The sequence below is a fragment of the Callorhinus ursinus genome, unplaced genomic scaffold (genome assembly GCF_003265705.2).
Source record: "Callorhinus ursinus isolate GAN/ISIS: 27379988/994484 unplaced genomic scaffold, GSC_fseal_2.0 scaffold15, whole genome shotgun sequence".
In the NCBI taxonomy this organism is placed as follows: domain Eukaryota; kingdom Metazoa; phylum Chordata; class Mammalia; order Carnivora; family Otariidae; genus Callorhinus; species Callorhinus ursinus.
In genome coordinates this window covers 3667737-3692145 of record NW_027397077.1, presented here as the reverse complement: position 1 = coordinate 3692145, position 24409 = coordinate 3667737, and the positions used below count along the sequence as shown (strand labels likewise).

At 45.3% G+C, this 24409-nt stretch overlaps 1 long non-coding RNA gene across 1 annotated transcript in view; it reads left to right on the top strand.

Annotated features, from left to right (window-relative positions):
* The window catches only part of LOC141374239 (uncharacterized), a 29798-nt gene that overhangs the window by 2386 nt on the left and 3003 nt on the right, over window positions 1-24409 (top strand). The window contains exon 2 of the long non-coding RNA XR_012380985.1: window positions 14771-14947. This is a non-coding gene — a long non-coding RNA (uncharacterized lncRNA). The remainder of the gene's footprint in view (window positions 1-14770; window positions 14948-24409) is intronic.

Sequence of the window (24409 nt, the reverse complement as noted above, 5' to 3'; positions counted from 1 at the left end):
ACGCAGCAGCAGAAGCAATGAGAGGGATGGGAGAGCTGTGGGACCCAGAGGAGCCGGCAAACGAGGGGCTCTTGCAGGAGCCGGGGAAGCAAGATCATTCGGAGGCTCTGGAGACACGCGGGCACCTTCCATAGAGAGGGCGAGGGAGAGGAAATGGTTTCAGCAGATAGGGATGCATGGGGTGTCAGATGTCAATGGCACAAGTACAGAAGCTCAGGGCAGGTCACTGGTTCTCGGTGCACCTGCCAAGCTCTTGCAGGACACAAGCTACATAGAAGAGAAAGAAATGTCATCCACACCTCCTGAGATTCGGTGCTCGTAGCACGTGGATCGTGAGACCAGCTGCAGGCTTGGCGATTTTATTTGCCCCATCTATGAATGATAAAAGTCGCCCCTCCCCACCCTGCCCCGCTTTGTCGCACTGGAAGATCTCACGGCAATCCTTCATTCAACACGGATTGGTCCAGTTCCTACAACCTGCCAGCCCTGATCTCAGAGATAGGGATGGAGCAGGAAACAAGACAGATAATATTAAATAAAATTGCAGGGAATTAAAGCAGAGAGAGGTGACGGGGTGGCTGAGAGACAGACCCCTTCACACCAGGTGGCTAGGAAGGGCTCACGAAGGAGGTGACATTTTTTTCCTTTTTAAAAGATTTAATTTATTTATTTGAGAGAGAGAGATCTCACGCACAAGCAGTGGGGAGGTGCAGAAGCAGGAGAGGGAGAAGCAGACTCCCCTGCGGAGCAGGGAGCCCGGTGTGGGACTCGATCCCAGGACCCCGGGATCATGACCTGAGCCAAAGGAAGACGCTTAACCGACTGAGCCACCCAGGCGCCCAGGAGGTGACATTTAAGACCCGAATCCCAGGACCTTCCCACGAAGGTGAAGCTTGGGATGACCATTCCCAGCAGCGGGAGCAGGTGTCAGGAAGAGCCTGATATGTCCGAGGATGACAGGACGGAGCCGCTGGGGGACAGAGAGGTGGGGGGGGAGGGGAGCCAGAGAAACAGGAAGCGCCCAATTGTGTGGGGACTCGAGGCCAGAGGCTGTCATTTTGATCTGATGCCAGGTGTGATGGAAAGTCCCCGAAGGGATTCACGTAGGCAAAACGACATGACCCAGGTTCCACTTCTAATAGATCATGGGCTGCCGTGTGGGAAACTTCAGGAGAAACAGTAAAACCAGGTTTCTGGTCAGGCTTTCAGCAGGAGCTCCCACTGGCCAGAAGCCTTAGAGCTTCCCCTTCGCTGGGCCCCCGCAGGAACGGGCTCTGCCACCACCGTCCCTTCTCCCACTTCCCCTGCTGGGAGGCATGGGGTGAATTCAGAGCACTCACCTCCTCCCGCCCTCCCCCCCCACACCCCAGATGGAGGGAGGGCCCCTGCTAACTGCTGGGGAACCTTTGTAGTGAAGGATGACAGATGCGCTGACAGGCTTTTTTTTTTTTTTTAATATATAAAAAGACCATTTTACAGCAGTTTTAGGTACAGAGAGTTCCCACATATCCTCAGTTGCCACATAGGAGCAACCCCCCCGCCGGCCCCGCCAAGATCAGAAGCCTGCACCAGAGGATACATTTGCTACAATCAATGAACCTACATGGACACATCCTTACCCCCCCCAAAGTCCACAGTTTACCTTAGGGTTCACTCCTGGTGTTATACTCACCATGGGTTTGGACAAACGCAGACTATAACGACAGAATCATTTCACTGCCCTAAAAATCCTCTCTGCTCTCCTCCCTCCCCCAACCCCAGGCAACCGCTGACCTTTTGTTGTTTCCATAGTTTGCCTTTTGGGTTGGAACCCTACTGGGTGTAGACTTTTCAGATTGGCTTCTCTCACTTAGTAAAATACATTGAAGTTTCCTTCCTACCTGTTTTTTTTTTTTTTTTTAGCACTGAAAAAACTGTTCCACCGTCTGGATGGACCACAGCTTATTTACCCATTCACCTACTAAAGGACATCTTGGTTGCTTCCAAGTTTGGGCTTATGAATAAAGCTGTTATAAATGTCCATGTGTAGGTTTTTATGTGGACCTAAGTTTTCAGCTCCTTTGGGAAAATACCAAGGAGCTCGATCGCTGCATTGGGTGGTAAGAATATGTTTAGTTTTTCTTTTAAGAAAGCACCAAACTGTCTTCCAGAGCAGCCGTACCATTTTGCATTCCCACTGGCACTGAATGGGCGGTCCTGTTGCCCCATATACTCACCAGCACCTGGTGTCGTCCATGTTCCAGATTTTGGCCATTCTTCTAGGTGCGTAGTAATACCTTGTCATTTGAATTTGCTTTTCCCTGATGACATATGACGTGGAGCATCTTCTCAAATGATTATCTGTCATCTGTAGATCTTCTGTAGTGAGATGTCTGTTAAGGCCTGGCCCCTTTTTAAATCAGGTTGTTTTCTTATTGGTGAGTTTTAAGAGTTCCGTTTATATTTGGGGGTCATAGTCCTTTACGAGATGTGTCTTTGGCAAATATCTTCTCCCAGTTTGGCTTATTTTCTTTTTCTCGACATCGTCTTTTGGAGAGCAGGAGTTTGTAATTTTAGTGGAGTCCAGTTCTTCAGTGATTTCTTTCATGGGTTGCGCCTTTGGTGTTGTATCTAAGAAGTCATCACCATGCCCCGGGTCACCTGGGCTTACTCTTGTGTTGTCTTCTAGGAGTTTTATAATTTTGCGTTTTACGTTTCGATCTGTGGGCCATCTTGAGTTAATTTTTTGTAAAAGGGGCAAGGTCTGTGTCTAGACTCATTCACTCGTCTTTTTTTTTTTTTTTTTTTTTTGCATGTGGGATGCCCAGTTGTTCCAGCACGATTTGTAGGAAAGACTCTCTGCTCCGTTATATCTCCTGTGCCAAAGATCAGTTGACAGTATTTATGGGGGTCGATCACCGGGCTCCCTCTTCTGTTCCATTGATCTGTTTGCATATTCTTTTCCCCAATACCACACTGTCTTGATTACTGACAGGCTTTATACACTTGGGGGCTTTTCGGTGATGCTAAAAATCAGACCATTAAACTTTTTACTCTTTTTTTTTTTCCTGTAAAAAATGTAAATAAAAATGGGCCCCCATCCCACAGCTTCATTCTGTCCCTTGTCCTCCCCACGATGTTGACCCTCGCCCTGTCCCTGACCCCATGCCACACTGATACTTGATAATTTTTTTTCAAAAGCTGAATGTTCAAAATGGCTGGTGTTTTTAAAAAGTCAGAAAATTTCCACAGCATTAAAATAGCTGTGTCAAAATGTCCTCAGTTTCAAAATGGCCACATCAAAACAACCACATCAAAAGAGCAGGTCCCTACAATGGAGTCCAAAGCAGAGCTTCTTGGGGGTGGGGGAGGGGCAGTTGACCCCGAGGCCTCCAGGCTCCTGTTTTCTTCTCAGCCACACACCTGCCAAGCACACCCGCGCTGACTGAGCTTCTACCTGCTGGATGCAGGGAATCACGAATTAAGACGCCGTCCTGGGCCTCAGATTGCTCACAGGGTTCCGTCTAAGAAATAGTCATCCAGTTTTCAGTATTAACCACATTTAGAAAAATATGCCCCAGAACAACATAGTCGAGTCCCATGGCCCAAGCTGTGAGTAGGTATTCAGCAAAAGGTGGAACTCTTTGCAAAACAGGCAAAGCATATTGAAGATTCTGAGGAGTCCTGCAGGAGAGGAGGTTCTGAGAGGTCCCTGCAGGAGAGAAAGTTCTGAGGGATCATGAAGGGGAGAAGCCTCTGAGGCGTCCTGAAGGAGAGAAGCCTCTGAGGCGTCCTGAAGGAGAGAAGGTTCTGAGGGGTCCTGCAGGAGAGAAGGTTCTGAGGAGTACTGAGGGAGAGAAGGTTCTGAGGGGTCCTGCAGGAGAGAAATTTGCTTGATATTTTTTAAACTTAGAATTTGTTTTTCCATGGTGTTAAGCATTTTCTTCAATATATCTCAAGCTGCAGGAGTTTCGGGCCCCTCTTCTTGTCCCCTTCTCTGACACGTATTGATGAAGACTTTCCTCCCTATATTCCAAATGACATCAGAGGGAGACATCCGCTGTCCTGCATCCAGGGAGCTCTGAAGAGAGGCTGCGGGGAATAGGTCCCCTTCTAGTCCTCAGTCCCAGCATTACCTCTAAGATGAATTCCTTCCGTTCTTCCTTCCTGTTGCCCTCAAAGATTTCACTCATTTCTCTTTCCTTTTCGAGGCTCCACTACCTACCCAATTTCTTGAACTCTGCCCCCACCTCTGGGGATGGCCAAGAAAGAGAGTGAAAGGTCCCCACTCAGCAGAACAGTGCTTACTGTGTGTCCCAGGCAAGTACTCTCCTTATCTGTAAAATGTGGTGAGAGCAGCCCCTCGGAGGGTTGCTGCCCGGGCAAAAAGAGCTAACACGGGCAAGAAGCACGCCAGGACCTGGCACCTGGCCCTAGCTCACGAGCAATGCTTGCTGTCGGAGGGTGTTGTCACAGTGTTACGGTTATATCTGGGTCTGGGTCTGTCCGATGCCACACCTACTGCATGGTCTGTGTCCCAGAGCCTCAGTTTACTCTTTTGTATGGTTGCCTGGCATTCTACAGGTGCCAAAGCAACAGTGCTCGTCCTTCTCCTTTTAAAAGACTTCATTTCTGGGGCGCCTGGGTGGCTCCGTCGTTAAGCATCTGCCTTCGGCTCAGGTCATGATCCCGGGGTCCTGGGATCGAGCCCCGCATCGGGCTCCCTGCTCGGCGGGAAGCCTGCTTCTCCCTCTCTCACTCCCCCTGCTCGTGTTCCCTCGCTCACTGTGTCTCTCTCTATCAAATAAATAAATGAAATCTTAAAAAAAAAAAAAAAGACTTCATTTCTCGACACTACAGAGAAATCCGATCAATGACGATGCAAGAACATCAGCCCAATTCAGTGGAATTAGCAGGCTTGCTTGCTTTGCTCTCTCACCCTCGGTTCCCCCTCCCCCCCCACACCCTTTCACCCATTGTGCCCAACCCCCCCCTTCCCTTCTGGCAACCATTGATTTGTTCTCTGTTACTTATGGGTCTATTTCTGCTTTTTGTTTGTTTCTTTGTCTGGCTCCCTCTTTCCAACAACCTTTCTTCTTATGGTTCCAAAGTCTCTCAGGGCTTTCTCAGGACTTTCTCTCTTGTTCCTGAGGGAGAGTATCTCAGGCTTCCTCCTGAGGGTGATCCTCAATCTTCTCCAGGGAAAGAGAAAATAAATAAATGTCCTGAGCACCTAGTTTGTACAGGAGCTTTACAAACATCATCCCATTAAGTACCATAATAATTCTACAGGATAGAGCGTGTGCTTTTTAAGGAAGCGGAATCTTTGAGCAGCTAGCTGAATTTCCTGAGAAGTGCTCTGAAGGAAACAAACCAGGTGTACCAGTTAGCTATTGCTGCCTAACAAACCACTCCACAATGATTATTATTTAGCTCCTGATTCTATAAGTTGCAGTTTAAACTGGGCTCAGCTGGGCAGTTCTGGTCTCAACTCACCTCAGCTGACCTGAGCTGGGGCTGCTCATATATCTGTGTCCACTAACAAGTTGACCGGGGCCGGCTGTGCACTACGGTCTTCGTGCTCACCCATGTGGTTCCCCATTCTCCGGCCGGCTAGCCTGGGTCTGGACACATGTTGATGATGAGGTCCTAACAGTAGACATGCACAAGGCCTCTCGAGGTCTGGGTTCAGAACTGGCCACGGCCACTTCTGTCCACGTCCTAATGGTCAAAGCAAGTCCTAAGTTTAGCCCAGATTCAAGCAATGGGGAAATAGATTCCACCTCTCCATGGGGAGAGCTGCCAAGTCCACTTCAAAGGGTATGGATAAAGGGAGACTATTAATTGGGGACACCAGGTGGTGACATTTATGCTGAAGTATGGAAAGGAGAGCCATTCCAAGACACAGGGAGGAGCTTCATTTAAGAAGAAGTTATTATAAAAGATACAGTCCCTATCACCAAATGTCCATATCCCGCACACGGACCTATTGGATGGACATATATTAAATGAAGGCTTTAACAGTGGGCACACAGGTGAGCAGCATGGCGTAAACACAACATCAACATACTCACCCCTTCACCTCCTCGCACCACCACATGGCTGCTGAAAGCCCGAAGGTTTTTCCGGTGGCTGTTATTTTCATGAATTAGTTTTGGTTCCATAGAGAAAGATGTCTCTTAAAAAAGGGACGTGGAGGAGAGGAAGAAGCAAAAGGTGTCTTCATGAAGAATGAAGACAGGGGAAAATGGTAACAAGAAAGGGGGAGGTGCCAGAAGGAGAAAGGTAAGAAACAACCCTGATGTGCAGTAAGCCATTGGTAAATTCTTATAGCCGTCACTGTCTATTGCATGAGATAGAGCAAATACCAAGTAGTGAACATAAGACAGAATAAGAAGACATCATGAGGTATACACATGTATGTATATACACAGTATGTATACAAATATACTAGTGTGTGTGTGCCTGACTACATACACATGCAGATGCACAATGGAGGACTAAGGGAGTTATGGAAAAGCAAAGAGAGACATTTCTACTGATGGGGGTAAAGAAGCTAAATGGCTTTGGAAGGTTGTGTTACAATTGAGCAATGATTTGCACGTAGGAGATTGCAGGGTAAGGATTGATTTTCTAGGAGGAGTGAATGGCTTGAGGGCTGCTCAGAGGCAGAAAGGGTTTGTTTTTGGATTTGGCGAAGAATTGAAGTGAGTGGAGGTAGGGAAGTCTTCCGGAGAAAAGGGGACTTCGTAGAATATCTGCTATGGTGAGCTTTTGGAGGAGAAACAGGATTATTATGAGCAAGACGTTGTTAAGAAGAAAAGAAAAACAATTTAAAACTCTGGGTAAAACAAAAGGCTTTGTAAGAAATGAACTGCAATGACAGTTCACTACTTGGCTCTTCACTGAACAACTTTACATAGTCACTGTAATATAAACATGGTTTATTAATATTGATAAAAATACTGACTAAAAGTATATCATAAGGATGGAAAGATAAATAAGGCTTTAGGATAGGAAGGAAACCCTCATCTATTACAGCAAGAAGCATATGAATAATGTCTAAAATTGATTACCAAAACACAGAATTAAAAGAATGATTTAAAACCTTCCAATACAAAGTCTGGCCCACAGACCAACATTAACATAACCTGGGAAATGGTTAGAAATGTAGGATCTCTGGCTCTGCCCCAGAGCCACTGAGTCAAACTGGCATTTAAAAGGTTCAAGTTTGAGAAGCACAGAAATGTTTGTTTGGGAGACTGGGACAGGAAGCCAGGAAAAAAGGAACAAGGAATAGGACTCTCTTGTCTTGGGCGCCTGGGTGGCTCAGTTGGTTAAGCCACTGCCTTCGGCTCAGGTCATGATCCCGGAGTCCCGGGATCGAGTCCCACATCGGGCTCCCTGCTCAGCAGCGAGTCTGCTTCTCCCTCTGACCTTCTCCCCTCTCATGCTGTTTCTCTCTCTCTCTCTCTCTCTCTCTCTCTCAAATAAATAAATAAAACCTTTTAAAAAATAAAAAGGACTCTCTTGTCTTTAGGCTTCAAAGAATGGCTTGACCTTTATTTAGCCACGTGCGTAGTATTTATCACTTTAATTTTACAGGATTTTAATGGTTAAAATAATAAATACCTGAGTGGAATGTGGTCTCTTTCTCACTCGTATTTTATTCTCCAACCCAGCTTAATCTAATCCTGGCCCTGGCCGTGGCCCTCAGTTTTGACTAGGGTGATCCTTCTAAGACATCACAGCTCCACAGCCGGTACCACCAAGGACTCGAGCCTCCCTTGCCTTTAGAAGCTCATCAGGCAGACCTGGTCCCTCATCTGCCATCTGCAGACTTTGCCGTAGAGCATTTGTGTCCGTGGACATTTCTCCTCTGACTTCCCTCCCCCAGGAGCCAAAGGAGAGATCGCAGACATAACCATCTAAAACACCTACCCAGCATCTGTTTTCTCCCTGATTAAAGGTTTCTCTGGCAACTTCTCTGTAGCCCAGTGGTTGTCAAAGTGTGTTCCCCAGACCACCAGCAGCAGCGCCCAGACATTCGTTAAAGCTGTGGGGGTACATCACACCCGCTGAACCAGAAACTGTAGGGACGGGTCCAGCAATCTGTGCTCCCTGAGCTGTCCAGCGGGGGTCCTGCTGCTTGCCAAGCTGTCCCCTGCTCCCTCTTGGGTCTGTTTGCTGCAAACTTTGCCTGGGCTTCCTTTTATCTCGCTAGCCACTTTCACAAAGGCTGGAAACACTACCTCTTCCAAACCCGTTTTGAAAAATGGCTGGAGCCTCCCCCCTCGAGAGTCTTTTTGAACGATACATAAAACAGAGGTCTAAAGGGATTCTGTCACACATCCCCAGTGCTCTACGCCACACCCCGCTCATCTTCGGAGATGATCTTTAAATTTGCTCCTGGGCCTCATCCACACACACCCATCAGAACCGACTACAGAGAGGACAGCGCTCCTGCCCTCTTCCTCCTCAGCCCCTCCGCACGCCTTAAGTGCCCTGCTTTCTCAAGCACCCAGACTTTAGCTTTCACCCAGGAAGATGCCTTGTGGAGATAAGTTCCCTTGCGGTTGAGGGTAAGTCAAGAAGCCCGGGCTGCCACTCCCCATTGTCATCTGGCACTCCTCTGTCTCTGTCACTACCATGGGCGATGAGCCTCTCAGATAACCCCAGATGGGGGCCACAGACTGACGTCACTTCCTCAGGTGGGCAACTGGTGGGCACGAGTCCAGATCCCAAGCTACCGGTAGTGAAAACATTTCTACGGGAGGGAGCCGAAGGAGCGGGCCCTGGGATTGCAAAGTGAGCCTTCGGCGGAACATGAAAGCCACATTTCAGCTGTTGGCTGAAAATTGCCCTTCTTGTTATTAAGCGTCCGATAGAACGACCTTACTTTTCTTTGTCTTTCATCTTTGCCATTGCAATCTTTGGGGGCTTCACTCTGTTTTTACTAGATGTGTGTGGGTGTTGAAGTCACGCTATGGAAAAAAACAGACGCAGACACACACCACAGGCTTTTTTTCCCCTCCGTTCCTATGCAAGCAGATGCTTTTATGACTTTCTGAAAGAGAGAAAACTGTCTGTCACCACTTGCTTTTTGCAATATCTCTTCGGAAAGGAGCGTTGCTCCTACAAATCCCGAAGAAAAAGACAAATAACCCCAGTTTTAAAACGTGTGAAAGTGTGCTGAGGCCTTTCCCAAATAAGGGAAGCAAAACAGCTGGAAAGGGAGCTCTCTCTGACTCATAACCAGGGAAATGCACGTTAAACAGCAGTATTTTCACTCTTCAAAAGGCAAATCTCCACAAGTTTAATGTGGAGCACTGGGGAGGGGACCTAGGATCTCACGCTCCTGAGGGTGTGGGAATTGGTCCAGCCATTGCAGGGGGAGCAGAGGAGGGTGTTTTAACATATGAAGCTCGCATCCCCATGTCTCAGCCATCCCAAAATGCTGTCCCCTTTAGAGAATATTCACGGGTGCTCTCAAGGAGGTATCACAGCAAAGGTACTTGTGTTGGTGAAAACGGAAAACAATCTCCATGTCCATCAATAAGACGATGGTTTTGTAAAGGCTGGTATATTCATTCCATGGAATCTGATGCAGCAGTTGAAAAGAATGAGGTGGGGGCGCCTGGGTGGCTCAGTAGGTTAAGCGTCTGCCTTCGGCTCAGGTCATGACCCCAGGGTCCTGGGATCGAGCCCTGCATCGGGCTCCCTGCTCTGCGAGAAGCCTTCTTCTCCCTCTGCCTCTGCCGCTCCCCCTGCTTGTGCTCTCTCTCTCTCTCTCTCTCTCTCTCTCTCTCTCTCTCTGTGTCAAATAAATACATAAAAATCTTAAAAAAAAAAAAAAAGAAGAAGAAGAAGAACGAGGTGCATCTATATGTATTAGCAGGGAGAGATCTCCAGGGTCTGTTTCTGAATGAACAGAGCAAATTCCAGATGATGTGTTCAATATAATGGTATTTCTGTTGGGAACAAAACAAAACACCAAAATGACTATCTATTTGTCTGCATGTTTATCATTGCAGAGAAAAGACCTTCATACCCAAATGACCACACTGCTTACCTCTGGAAAGAAGTAAGGGGGTGGTGGGAGGTGGTCAAGGAAGAGCTTCTCTCTGTCTGTAATCACTGAATATTTCACTAGGAGAGTGTATTTAGGACTAAATTGCATAGTTAAATAATTAATATTAAACATTTTAGATTCTAATAAGTGTTTAAGAGCACCAAAAAAATCCATAACTCGTCTTAAATGTACACTTTGAATTTGGGCAAATATATGATTAGTTCTCTGTAGAAAGTTATTACAAAATTATCCCATTTGTCAGAATCTCTCATCGTTCATCTGATCATTAAGAACAAAGGCAGGTTCTCTGTGTTCAACCACAAACGTGCGCACGCACACATACACACACACACACACATCCCATCACTCATCCTGGGCATAGCAATTTCCACCCTATGCCACATTGGGCTAACTTTCAGGATGTCTAAAACCACATCCAAGCACATTTTTCTGATTAGCTGATAACTTTGTTGACAGATTTCCGTGCCACCTGATTGTCAGCTCATAATTTCTGAGCTGCCAAAATGAAAAGGCACCTGACTTGGTAGTGCCTAAGTTTGTGGGTGTAGCCTGACAGCAGGCACCTGGTTTCCTGACCCCAAACCACATGGCTCCCCATGTGGCCTCATGAGCATCCTTGTAACATTCTAGCCCATCCCTCCCACCAGCCTGAGCTGCAGAGCAGGCCCTGGGGCGATAATGGTAGTCCTAGGCAGCGGCTGGTCTGGCGGACGTAGTCTCCGGAACATCTTCAATACAGCTTTCTAATGTGTGTCCCATTTAATGAGGCTCATGGAAAGACGTGGAGATTTGGAGTAAAATGTAAAACCACATGTCTTGAGTATGTTGGTTGGCGTAAGCTGCTCTCCACAGGCAGACCCACTGGGGAAGCCAAATGAGAAGCCTGGAGGAAATGGTTTTAGACAAGAGGTAAGAAGATGATTTAAATGTCAGCTTTGGTCTACCAGACTTTGGAATGACCTCCCTTCTCTGTCTCTGACATATCTGAATTCCTTTTATTTCAATGAGTTGGGGATTTGAGGGCACCAAAGAGAGACCCATCAAAGCCTTCTTGGGATCTTCATTTCCTACCAGGGCAGTGGCCAAGCCACCTCCAGACATGACCCACACGGCTTCCCACCACCTTCCACAAAGGAGGGGCTCATGAATGATGTGAGCAATCGTAAGCTCAGAGTTGGCCACATTCCCTTAAAAATGAGAGGTGAACCACAGGAGGTCCACTTCCTCTTGCAGCTGTGTTCCATCCCAAGCAGGAGAGGACAGAACTCGTGGGCTCAGGGTGACATCTAACCGCTCATGCATCACTTGAGACGTGGGAAATGTCCTCCAAGAGACACACGGGCAATGTCCTCCAAGAGAGACACAAAACAGTAAGCAAATATGATTTGTAAACAAAGAGGAGCTAAATTTAGACTGATATCTGGCAGACATGGCGTCTTCTTTGCCCTGTCTTCTAGGAAGATCTTCACGAAGCTTGAACAATAAAAATGGATTAGAGTCTGCCTATCCTATGATCCCAAGGTCTGCATGACAAAGGTGCGCTGTCAGCAGGCTCGGATGCCTGATGCGTCCTTCGCACGGCAGGACTGACCTTGCCCCTGACCATTAGCTTGAAGCCTCCATCCGTGAGCACAGCTGGGTTGGCCTGTCAGTGGTCACCTCTGTGGCATCCCTTTCTAGTCCTCCCTGCCTGACCAGCCCGATTCAATGCACACGTGCTTTCTTTAGCATTTCAACCAGTGTCACACAAGACCTTCCAGGCTGGGGGACCCTCTGTCTTAGTGACTCTGGGTATCTCTGCTCTGGCCAAGATGCAGACCTTTGGTGGATTCTCAAACTGTAATGTGCCTACAAGTCCCCTGGGGATCTTGTCAAAATACAGATTCTGACTTGGCAGATCTGGATGGAGCCTGAGAATCTGCATTTCTAACAAGCTTCCGGGTGATGTCTGTGCTGCAGGGCCAGAACCACACTTTGAGTAGCACGAAGTCAGAGAACAGTCTTATTTCTAATTTCGGGCGATGTAGAGAGAAGCTCTGTATCATAGCAGCCCCCTGGCAGAGCACAACTATCAGGGCCCAAATAGACGATGTCCCTAAAGGGTTTTGCAAACTGTGGGGTGCAAGGAAAATGTTGACTGTTGTTACTTTATATGATGCAAGTTATATACTTACTTTGGATTCAGAGAGAGCTGGATCTCCTCCCTCTGGACACTTACTAAGGGCAGTTTGAACAAGTCACCCCATTTCATTAAGCTTCAGTGTCCTTAGCTATAAAATGGGAGGTGATTGTTTAAATGAAAATATATTTGCAGATATTCTGAGTCAATATATACTTATATATTCCTCTTCTCTGCATAAAGGAACAAGAACCTTGTTTGTGTGTGCGTGTTTAGCTCACTCAAGATTTCTGCTCATAGCTGAGGATCTGGAACCAGCAGTTGACTAAAAATCCACTCCAAAACCGTTAAATCAAACGGGTCTGTCAGGAGTCACCTGATTTTCTAAGGTTTACAGAACTTGAGAAACCCAGAATGATTTACCGTTTGCTACCACGACTCTATGAAGCTGCTGGTTTCAACCAAGAATCATCTAGCCATGAAATTCAGCAGAAAGCTGGGGAATTCCACTTGAAAGAAAATCACTTCACCGAATCCTTCTGATCACCAGAGCTATCTAGATCTAGAACTTGGAATCCCACTGGGGTCAATGTTTATCTTTGGCTAAAATGAGTATTCTAAGGTGGGGCTAAATGGAAACAAGGTGAACCGCAGGGCTGGATTATTTAATTCCAACCTACCCAAAAGATTCTTCAAGCCAGGCTGACAAATGCTTTTAGACTGGCAGATCCCAAGAAAAAGAATTTGAATTGAGGGAACCGAGAGGGTACCATGGACAATCTGGCACAAGAATGACCCTTAAGTGCCAGCCCTGTCCTACACACTGGCTTGGCACGCACGCCTTTAACGCTCGAGAGGTAGAGACCATTATACTCCCATTTTGCAGAAGAGGAAACTGAAGGAACAAGTTCATCAGCAAATGAATTTAAAAGATGGGAACTGTAACTGTCTTAACTTTTATCTGTGCCATGTAAAATTGAGCCTTTAGCCCACTTCATTGGGTCCATTCATGGTTTAGGAATTGGCTGCGCTAGAGACGAGCCTTCCATGATATACCCAAGCAGGTGCACACAGAGTTGAATATCACAGCGCACAACTGGTTATATTAAAACATGGTAAACTACCTAAGTGCAAAATTAATATATATCCAGACAGTGGGAGGGCATGGAGCCACAAAGATATTTTCAAAGAATTTTCAGTGACGTGAAAAAGTTCTAAGGAGATCATATGCAATAGGGTAAGTTTTTTACCCGTTCACTTATTTATTCAAAATAGTTGTCGAACACTCGCTCTTCCAGCATAGTGCTGGGAATCCAGCCAGTGAATCACATGGACTTGTCCTTGTGGGGCTTACAGTCCGGTGGGTATGGAAAAGCCCCGCCTGTCAGCTGTTGTCTTCTCAAGGGAGTAAGAGTACTATTTCTTTTTCTTCTTCATTCTTAGGTTATTTCCAAATTTCTTACATTAAACAGGCATGACTTTTTTTTTTTTACAGATTCATTGGTATAATTGGCACATAATCAACCACACCTATTTAAATTGTAGAGTTGGATGAATGTTGGTGTAGCTACACCAGTGAGACCATCAGCCCAGTGCAGGGTGCAAGCATATCCAGCACTTCCATTGTGCTCTTTTGGAATTAATTCCTTCCTGTCACCCCGCACCACTGCCCCCTCCCCATTCAACCACCCATCTGCTTTCTGTCACCAGGGTCCGATTTGCATTTCTAGAATTTTCTATCAGTTGAAATCCATGGCATGGACTCTTTCATCTAGCTTCTTTGACTGAGGGTCATGATTTTGAGATCCATCCAAGTTGCTGTGTGTGTCAATTGTTGAACAGCCTTCAGTTACATGTCATCCCCGTCTGCTAATCCATTCAGCAGTTGGGGAACATTTTGGTGGCTTCCATTTTCTGTTACAAATAGGCTTCTATACACGTGCATGTGTTTCTGCCGACATAGATTTCTTTTCCTCTCGGGTGAACACCTCAGAGTAGCATGGCTGGGTCACATGGTAACCTTATGTTTCATTTTTGAGGAACTGCCAAACCGTTTTCAAGTGACTGTACCATTTTTACATTTCTACCAGGGACATGTGAGTTCATCTTGGCTTCTTTTTAAAAAGCACACAAGAAATAAGTAAATATCGGTGGCTGTAGAAAGAAAAAAAAAATATTTTATTCCAAAATATAGAGAATAAGGGAAGGTGAAGTTCCCTTTTCATCCATTCCTTTCCTAGTTCCTCATACATATTTATTATTACAATTTTGGTGTGCGTTCATCCAGAGGCTTTTCTTTGTACATGCGTGTGGGTGTGTAAGTGAGATTCTGTGAGATCTGTCCCCCCCGGCTCCGGCTTCACCCAATCGGTGCACAGGGAAGCCTAGAGTTCTCTCCTCACCAATGCACAGAGCTCTACCTCAACCTTGCGAATTGTTGCTGAGAATCCTACTTCAATAATCAGGATTGGTAGGAGTTGTTTCACAGCGTTAGACTTTTATTTCCCCATCCCACGAACGAACGAGGCAGGTCTCCTCAACATTGTAGATGAACGTGACACTGTTTCTTCTCCCAACAGCGGGCAGGCGGCCCATGAGAATGGAGTCCATTTCTCGTGGTTGATCCCGATCTCCTTCCTGGCAGCACCACAAGCTCGGCCACCCTCCTGGAGAGTAAGAGAATGTTCGGGGACAGCGCAATGGTTGACCATATGTTTAAACAGCTCTGCCACGTGTTATGTGCCTCCCTCTCCCAGGTTTGTCCGGGCAGATTCGTCTTTCCCAGTCGGCCACCTGGTCCTGGGCCTCCCGACGAGGAGGCTCTCTTGAGTTTAGTTGTTCTGAAGGGCAAAAGGGCTTCAACTTTTCAACTTTCAGTTTTGGAGATGAGTAAAATGAGGGGTTCTTTTTCTCATGACAGCAAATGTAACACTTCTGCCCAATGTGGTGAGACACCTCACTCTTGCTTGAAACAGACAACAGTGTAATCCGTGCCTGGTGAGCGCTCTAAGGTTTGTACTGGGGTTTTTCCCCTATTTTCCCGCGACAGTCATGATCGGACCAGGGTGACATTAAGAGAGTGGTAACTCCTCTACTTCCCATTGTATTCTAAGCATGTGTTCATGTTATTAAATAGAATTCCAAGCGTTAGATTAAATCCAGATTGTAATTGTTAACGACTTCACAGTATTTCCGACATGGGCATGCTGTAATTTACCTAACCATCCCCTTACCACTGATCAATTTTCACAAGCAGAGGAAGATTTTGAGTAGCACTAAGTGAATACAAGTTAAAAAAAATCCTTAATTGCCCCCCTGTGGAAATTAGGTTCTGGTGGCAACACCAAAACTTAAATTCGTTGTCAGGTCTTGAATTTTTTTTTTCTTTTACTTATCTTCTCATGATTATGCCTTCCTCATTATGTTGAATAAATAAATATTCATGTCAGTCTTTTTCGTGTTACTCACTTTAAAGACTTCCATCTTCAGAAAATGTTGTAACATTTTTTTACTCGTTATTTAATAGCAACTTATAATTACACATTACTTGCCAGTCTCTGAGGAGTGGGGTTGGTTCTAAGTCTGTATATGCGTAGGACAAACAGTGTGTGTGTAAAGAATAAATTAGAGATGGGGTGCCTGGGTGGCTCAGTCGTTAAGCGTCTGCCTTCGGCTCAGGTCGTGATCCCAGGGTCCTGGGGTCGAGCCCCGTGTCGGGCTCCCTGCTCGGCGGGCAGCCTGCTTCTCCCTCTCCCACTCCCCCTGCTTGTGTTCCTGCTCTCGCTGTCTCCCTGTCAAATAAATAAATAAATAATCTTAAAAAAAAAAAGAATTAGAGACATCATGACATGACCTCCTAAATATTTCAAAATGCATTTCTAATCAATTAGTAATGCTGGCCTATGTAACAAAAAAAAATGACACATCACACCTAATATTAATAATCATACTCTAATAGCCGCTATATATTCAAATTCCCCAAATGTCCCCCTAAATGCCTTTCATAGCCTTTTTGTTCATACCAGGAACCAGTCCCAAACCACGCATTCCACCTGGCTGCTGTATGTTCTCAGTGTCCTTTAATCTAGACACTAGTCTCTTTCTTCATGGACTCTTACTACAGCCAGTGGGCCGGCCTAGAGAACCCCCCACCCCCGCTTGCTTGACCTGTGGTGTCATTTAGCTGCCGCTTCTCTCTTCTGTATTTCCCAGAAGTTAACATTTATAGAATTACTAGACCCCAAGTAAATATCTTCGGCTGGACTGCATCCCAGGGGATTCTGTGACCCCAGAATGCATGATACCAGGAGAACGGGTACTATCTGGTGGTCCCACCATTTCTGATGCTAGATCAACCATTCGTTAGGGTGATGGCAGTCTGAGCCATCTGTCGTACAATTATCTTTTTCTCCTGATGACCAGAACCGCATCGTTGTGGGGTTACTTTGGATCCATGTAAATGCCCAGGTCCCGTCAACTACCCACCTCATGTCCTTCACACAAGCTGATAGTCCCTTCTTGGGTCTACATTCTCATGGGAATGGCAAGATTATGATTTTCTAAGCCTATCCTTCTACATCTAGCTGGCATCCTTCTGTAAAATAGTTGTATCTTATCAACGGGAGCTATTTGGTTACCCTGACATATAGTTCCTACTGGAAAGACATTAAATGTATTTCCCCTTTAATCACATAGTTTCCAAATAAGGAGTCGGTAGTCGCTGCCTCAAATGAGTTTCTTCTGGCTTTTTCCTGGGTATCATTATGGACTCACAAATTTTCATATAATCACTGGGTGTGTTTTTATTGAACTATTCTTGGCTCCTGTGATAAGACTATTCTCATCAGAACCCAACCCAGCCCAGGCTAAGTTTAATTTAAAGCAAAGTTTCAAAACAAGGGTGGCTCCAAATATAACCTTCACATATTCCAAATATAACCTTCACATATTCTGGAAAGAGGAAGCGCTACTTTCTAAGAGAACAGTGGCAAGCTAATCTAATAAATTATTGTTATCATTTTTATTCACATGCATGCTTTCTCCTCCTCTTCAAGATATGGGAGAGTTCCAAATGTGTACCCAAAGGAGGGCTGCAAGCTCGTACCCGTTATGTTCACTTAGACGTGTGTCATTACTAATACAGCTCAGAGACATTCATATTCAAGAGCTAGTTGACTGACCCATACTTTCAGATGCTTCCAGCCATGATAGCCACTAAATTTTTTTTCTTACCTGCACCCAGTCTAGGCTCTTTCTTTCTCACCTAACAGAGGGTAGAAACGAGGATCAGAGCCCACCCTCACAAAATCATGGTTTCCCCACCACGGTTTGCAGAAGAAACAATGTGGGGACCAAGCATTGTTGTTGTTGTTGTTAAAATAACTGTGGAGGAGGGTGTGTTGTAGAAACCCTCTCTCCCCAGTGGCCGGCATGGTCTCACAGGTCTGCCTTTTCATTTTGTCCTGGGTCACTCCTGGTACCTTCCCTGGGGAGCAGAGTCACCCAAAAAGAAGTCAAGCATCCTAGCGCCTCACCTTGTGCATAGCCATGCTTTGTTCCCCCTCAGCACAGGCTGAGACCACCTCCCAGGCTGTTGCTCACGTCCCTAGCGGTTCCAAATGGAGGCGGCAGAGCCTGTGATTAAGCTGCAAGTTTCTCCAATGGAAGAGCAAAACCTTAGAACCAATTCACACGGCGTTAAGACCCACTTTACCTCCCAGGAGCAGAGACCGTGTTTGTTTTCCTTACTATTGTGACCCCAAAGCCTAAGGTGTGCCTGACATATATATTGGGTCTTAATATACATATAGTGAACAGATAAATGAACTTGGCTTCCAAGAGTCCATAGCTAGCCATATATCATTTTTATATTCTCATAAAAAATGAGCTTTATAAAACAACGATGATCAGGTTCATAATAAATGACACGAATGTTCCTTGCAGCTTTCTGCTTCTGTAAGGAGATGTCTTTCTTAGGTAAGGGGTGAATAAATCCTTCCTGTTAGTTAACGCCGAGAGGGATAATCGGGGAAGCCTAAGAAAGTGGTGGGCCTCAAATCAGTTATTTGCTTTAGATTGTCATAAAGTACCAATCGTGTTAGGTTATGGTCTACCCAGGGTCTTACCATCTGTAATTCTGTTCCTTGTGTCTACGAAGAAACAGGCATCACACACACACACGCGCGCGCGCGCGCGCGTGCGCGCTCCTGAAGTTGTAGTATATGGTTTTTATCTGAGACTAGCAGCCAGTTAGAAAAACCTTTTAGGAATCGGGCAGATATATTAAACTAGCTTCTGGCTCGGAAGAAACAAACACATAGCAAACCAAAAGGCACTTCTGGGCTTTCTGAGCTTTCACATTTTTATCAGTGCTCTCAAATTCACTCATGATCCGTCTTCCCTTTTAACATTAAAAATAAACCCTCCCTTGAACTTTTGCCCTCTGAAAGTTTGATCTCTGAAGGGTGTATTTTTTTCCTTTTTGCTTTTTTGCATTCTTTCAAAATAACTGTAATACCCACAAGCGGTATCTGTACTCAGATTAAGTGGTTTGGAATAAATGCTCCCCTTGGGCCCTCTCTGGTTTCCCAGAAGGGGTGTCGGCCTCTCCAGCCTCAGCACCCTCCTGCAAGGCCAGTGTGCTTGGACCCGGTGCTAAAGAGAGTTACTTTTCTCTCCAAAAATAATCCCCAGTGAAAGACCCGGAAGAAATCCATCCAAAGGAGAGATGAACAGAGAAACAGTTGACAATGGACTGGATCAGAAATCAGTGGAGAGATTTAAGTTGAAAATCTGTTCCAGCAGCAGAATAAAAGGTGATTTTTAACATGAAGGTGGGAAAAGATGAAACTGGTTTGCATGTGGTTAACTAGCTCCCCTACTTCGGAGTTAGTATGTGAACCCCTTGAGCTGAGTCTCCTCGTTGTGCCAGCATTTATGAGAACCCATGAAAACTCGGGCTTCCCTGCACCCCACAGCCCGCTCCCCCGCCCCTGGGAGCTGCGTCTGGCTGTTGTGGTCCATTTCCAACCTTGCGTTCCACTTGCTTTGAATGTCGCACAGTGGTTTTTTACAGAACTGGAGCCTGGCCTGAGGGTGTTGCCAAAATTTAAAATAATAAAAGATTAATTTGAGGCAAAGAAAATGTTTGCCAGCCAAAGAGAACTCCACAACCCTATTACCAGAAAAGTAGATTATTCATGTTCGCTGATGCTATGTTCATCACCTACAAAAAGCATGTATTAAGATAAGCTTGTGATAAATGCTCATCCACCATCTGATTTATTTTAGGGTTCCAAAGTCCTTTCCTTTTCCCTTCTGCTCTTCTCCACTAACACACACACACACACACAACACACACACACACACCAATACACTCTTGCACATGCATAGACATACCCATACACACACACACACACACACACATCCATACACAACACATACACACATATATAGGGACACACATGCATACACACACTTATGGACACACACTCTTCTTTCATTCTCTTGGTATAATATCTCAAATGTTATTATTTGTAGGTGCAAATTTTTAAATCTACATTAAATCTTTATTTTCTCCCTCTAAAATAACAGTGTTTGTTCATCATGCCGTGATCCTTAGAGACTCTTAGCACCATATTCTCTGATTAATATGCAATTAAGTTCAAGTTTCCTTTTTTTCTTTTTTCAAGGTTTTATTTCAATTCCACTTGGGTAACATACAGTGTAATATTAGTTTCAGGTGCAGAATTAAGTGATTCATTACTTTCGTACAACACCCAGGGCTCATCACAAGTGCCCTCTTTAACGCCCATCACCCACTTAGCCCATCCCCCACCCACCTCCCTTTCCAGCAACCCTCAGTTTGTTCTCTATGGTAAAGAGCCTGTGTCATGGTTTGCCTCTCTTCACCACCACCTCAGCCACACTCATCTGTTTGTTTCTTAAATTCCACATGAGTGAAATCATATGGTATTTGTCCTTCTTCCCTTAGCATTACACTCTCTAGCCCGACCCACATCATTGCAAATAGCAAGATTTTATTCTTTCCCAAATTCTTATTTATCAAAAAGGAATTTTATTTCAATCCTGCACGCTATTTAATAAGTATTCCACATAACGTTCTGTGAAAAATCCACATTCATCCATTCATTACCTTTTTCCATTTGCAAATGAGAACCTAGCCCTGTGGTGTCTTGTCAGTGAAAGATAAAAGTATCCGCATAAACCGGGGGCCTGGGTCACACGTCCTTCTGATAGGTGTGAGCAGAGTAAAAAAAATTTAGACCTGACTTGCAGGTTAATTACAAAATGAAAAATTCTTTCAGCATATTCTTCTAAAATACAGGAAGACACCTGAAACTAATATTACACTGTAAGTTAACTAACTGGAACTTAAATAAAAATTTAGAAAAATAGCATACAGGAAGAGATCAGTTCTCATTTCTGCCCTGCACATTGAATTGTCAACTTGCACTGTCCAAAGAAGCAAGGTCCTGCATTTTGTCTTTCATTTTGTCTTTCAGTTAGAGCCCTGTTTATTTGTCCCTGGAAATAATCTTCACGAGGAACAATATTTCTACCTGTGTCCCTATTTCTCAGAGAGCTTCCCGGAGGCTCATTGTTCATCGTCAGTGGGTTCATCTCAGTGATGATGAAGTCAATCAACCTTGTCTGAAAACCACAGTTTACAACTTGAAGTGAACAAACATCGATGTCTATAGTAAAAATCCCAAAAAAAAAAACCATATTCAACCTCAAGGCTCAAATCAACAATTCTTAGATTTTTTTTAAAAGATTTTATTTATTTATTTGACAGAGAGAGACACAGCGAGAGAGGGAACACAAGCAGGGGGAGTGGGGGAGGGAGAAACAGGCTTCCCGCTGAGCAGGGAGCCCGATGCGGGGCTCGATCCCAGGACCCTGGGATCATGACCCGAGCCGAAGGCAGACGCTCAACAACTGAGCCACCCAGGCGCCCCTTAGATTTTTTTTAATGATAACGTTACAAGAACACCCTTTGCCCTTTGAGTAAAGACTGACTTACCCTTCTGATGATGAGATAAAATAGGAGTCCAGATTTAACAAAGTTCCCTAGCCTTTTCCTTTGGATCTAAACAAAGGTTCTTTCAAAGAAGTAGTGTCTATACCTCCTCATTCTCTCAAGATTTTGATTTCTTTTTCATTGAGGGGGCTTTAAAAAAAAGGTTTTGTTTCTATGGTGTATATATAGCATGCAGGTAGAGTTTACAAAATATGGCGCGTGATGGGTAGAAAAGATATTAGGGATACTAGAAAGTTATCTCCATGGCACGAGGTAAAAATGTAAGCAGGTGTATCATGTCGTTCACCTGACACTTTGAAGGCTGTCGGCTCCTGGAACCATGAGTGGAGGATGCAAGTGACAAGCAGGGTCTGCCAGTGAAGGTTTGATGGTCATCCTCTGATATGATGGATGAAACCCGGAGAGGAAGTGGAATGACCCAGACAAGGAGGATACGGTGGGCAGATGGAGCTGCTGAGGACAGACGTCCAAGGGACACCACTAGTCAGAGGTGAGCAGAGGAGGAGCCAACCAGGCGAACGAGGAGGAACAGAAAATAGGGAGCAGAGTAAGCCAAGGGAAGGGTTCAGTGAGGAGGAGGTGGTTTCACGGCAAAGTACTCAAAGCTGCCAGATGAGGCATCCATTTCAGGAAGGAGGGGATCATTTGAGGACTTGGGGAGAAATCTGTGTCAGGAGGGAGGGGTGACTGACAGGTGAGGTGTGCACAGTCAGCAGGGAGGCCCCGCTCCAGGGGCTCAGCAATAAGCAGAAGGAACAAGTTAGGGCAGCCAAGGATAGGAAAAGTTTGAACAAAGGAAGGGGTGGGTTTGCGGTTGTTGGTCATTGTTTTGGTTTGTTTTTAACAGGGAGGAGATGTGAGCCTGATTTTCAACAGAGGAAGGGTCAAACAGAGAGGAAGAGAATGAAGGTATAGGAGCTCACCAAAAAAATCTGAAGGGATCACTGATGGAGCTGGGTCTCCTGGGGGAAGTAGAAGGGGTTGGCCAGGGCCACAAGAACGGAATCCTAGTTAGCCTTGGACAAGAGTTCCTCCGAGAATCAGCGAGGCCAGGAGAAGAAGTACAGGGGTGTTCTAGAAGATAGGAGGAGAGCTTAGGTTATCTGTGTGGCCCCTGTGATACTTGCCATACATCTAGTAAGTTTGTCTTCTGTTTCTGGCAAAATGCTGACAATAATAAACCATGATTGATAATCATTGTTCTCAAAGTAAGTCACACCAAAACTGAAATACACCTTTCCCATAAAAGATATTACCCGTCAGGCAGTTAAAAAAAAAAAAAAAAAAAGACACTAATGCTTATAATATTCTATATTATAGAATATTATAATATAATAAAGTAGGGTATATCTTTGTATCCAAAGATATATGCCAGCTTCCTGTTTAATTTTGCTATAAAATATCTAAATGGGACCTGCCCAGTGAACCTCATTCAAATCAGACAGGAATTTGACATTTCTCCTCAGAGAGGTCATGAACAAGGTTATGCAACAATCGATCCAGGGCAAGTAGAGTCCTCCCGTTGGCCCCACCCACCCCACCTCCATCGTGGGAGACCCTGGGACTGCTTGGCGGTGGCCATCTGGAAAGCTCACAAGCAGAGGGCTCCAACCAAAGTAAAAACATCTAAACATTAGCAGTAGCACTTGGAGCGAAGAATAAAAAGGAAAGAGCATGTTCCTTTGGATGGTCTCTATCTAGGGCCCTTGGTGACCTGAAATTTCCGACCGGAAATTGCTGAGAAAGGAAATAGGAATGAGGCCTGGCCCTTTGAAGGAAGGTGCCTTGGTTGTGGTGAGCACTAAGACAATGGCAAATGTGGCAAAGGCTGTGTTTGTGCGGGCTGTGATTTTTATTGTCTCTTTAGATCATTGAATTATTAAAGGCCCACATAATCACAAAATCCAAATTACAGGCGTGTATCAAGCAGAGGTCAACCACCCCCTCCACATCATTCTATCACCCTGCCCAGATCTGAGCATAAAGAGGGTATCACTTTACCTTTCTGAATTTGTCTGTGCCTTTGTAAGCAAGTGGGCTCCCCCCGTGACTACCCTTCTCCGGCTCGATTTTCTTCATTTCACTGTGTACTGTGGATCTCTCTCCATGCCAGTGGGTGTGGGTTCTTCCTCCTACTTTGTGACAGCCACAGAAAGTCCCACTTTCCTACAGCATCATTTATTTGGTCATTGGGCCAAAAGAGAAACATTCACACCTACCTCAAGATTGTTACCACTTCAAAACCACAGTAAACATCTCTACACACATCTTTGTGCTCTTGTGTTTTTTCTTAAATATGTAGAAGTGAAGGCAAATCACTGGGTCAAAGGGTGTGTGCATTTTCGGTTTTGATACTAAAAAAAAAAAAAGCCATACTACTTCATCCTCCTACCACAGTTTTTTTTTTTTTCCTCGTGCCCTACGCATTACTGAGTGTTAATAATCCTGAAGTAGTTCCTCACTTATCCATGAAGGAACTCACGTGGAACAGCAATGCAGAGACATCAGGGGGGCTTACCCTTCTAGAAAAGCAGGAGGGGAAATCATCTGTTGGGACTGAAGAGGGAGAGACGGAAGAATATTTGAGGACGAGGAAAACTTTAAGGGACAGCCCCTTGGGTGAAGAGGGACAGGAGTTGACCCAAAATGTCTAAGCAGCTGTATTTCCCAGAAGACATTGTTGGGGGGCGGGCAGCGCGGGGAGTCACTCTGTGACTAGATGAATTTCATGTTGGAATCCCTTGGGTTGGTGTTATTAACAGTGAGTCAACTGGTAAGAAACAGAAACTTCTCATGCTCGAGTGATGACGTGGATCTTCAGAGCTGGGACCGAGAGAAGCAAGTCAAGGAGAAGGGATGACGGGGGCAGAGGAAAGGACCACAGGGGGGTCAACCAGCCCCAGGACCTGGCAAAAGTTATCTGTCCTCCCTAAGCCTCTCTTTTGTCCCCTCAAGTATGAGAGTAACCATAGTATTTATCTCATGGGGTTATTTTGAGGGGTGAATGAAATATTGCATTTTTTTAAGATTTTATTTATTTATTTGACAGAGTCAAATAAGACTAGATTTTTTTTCGACAAAGACCAGATTTTGTCAGATAAGAACAATTGGGGACCTTTTATCTCTAATCTAATCATAAAGGTATCAAGCCTAC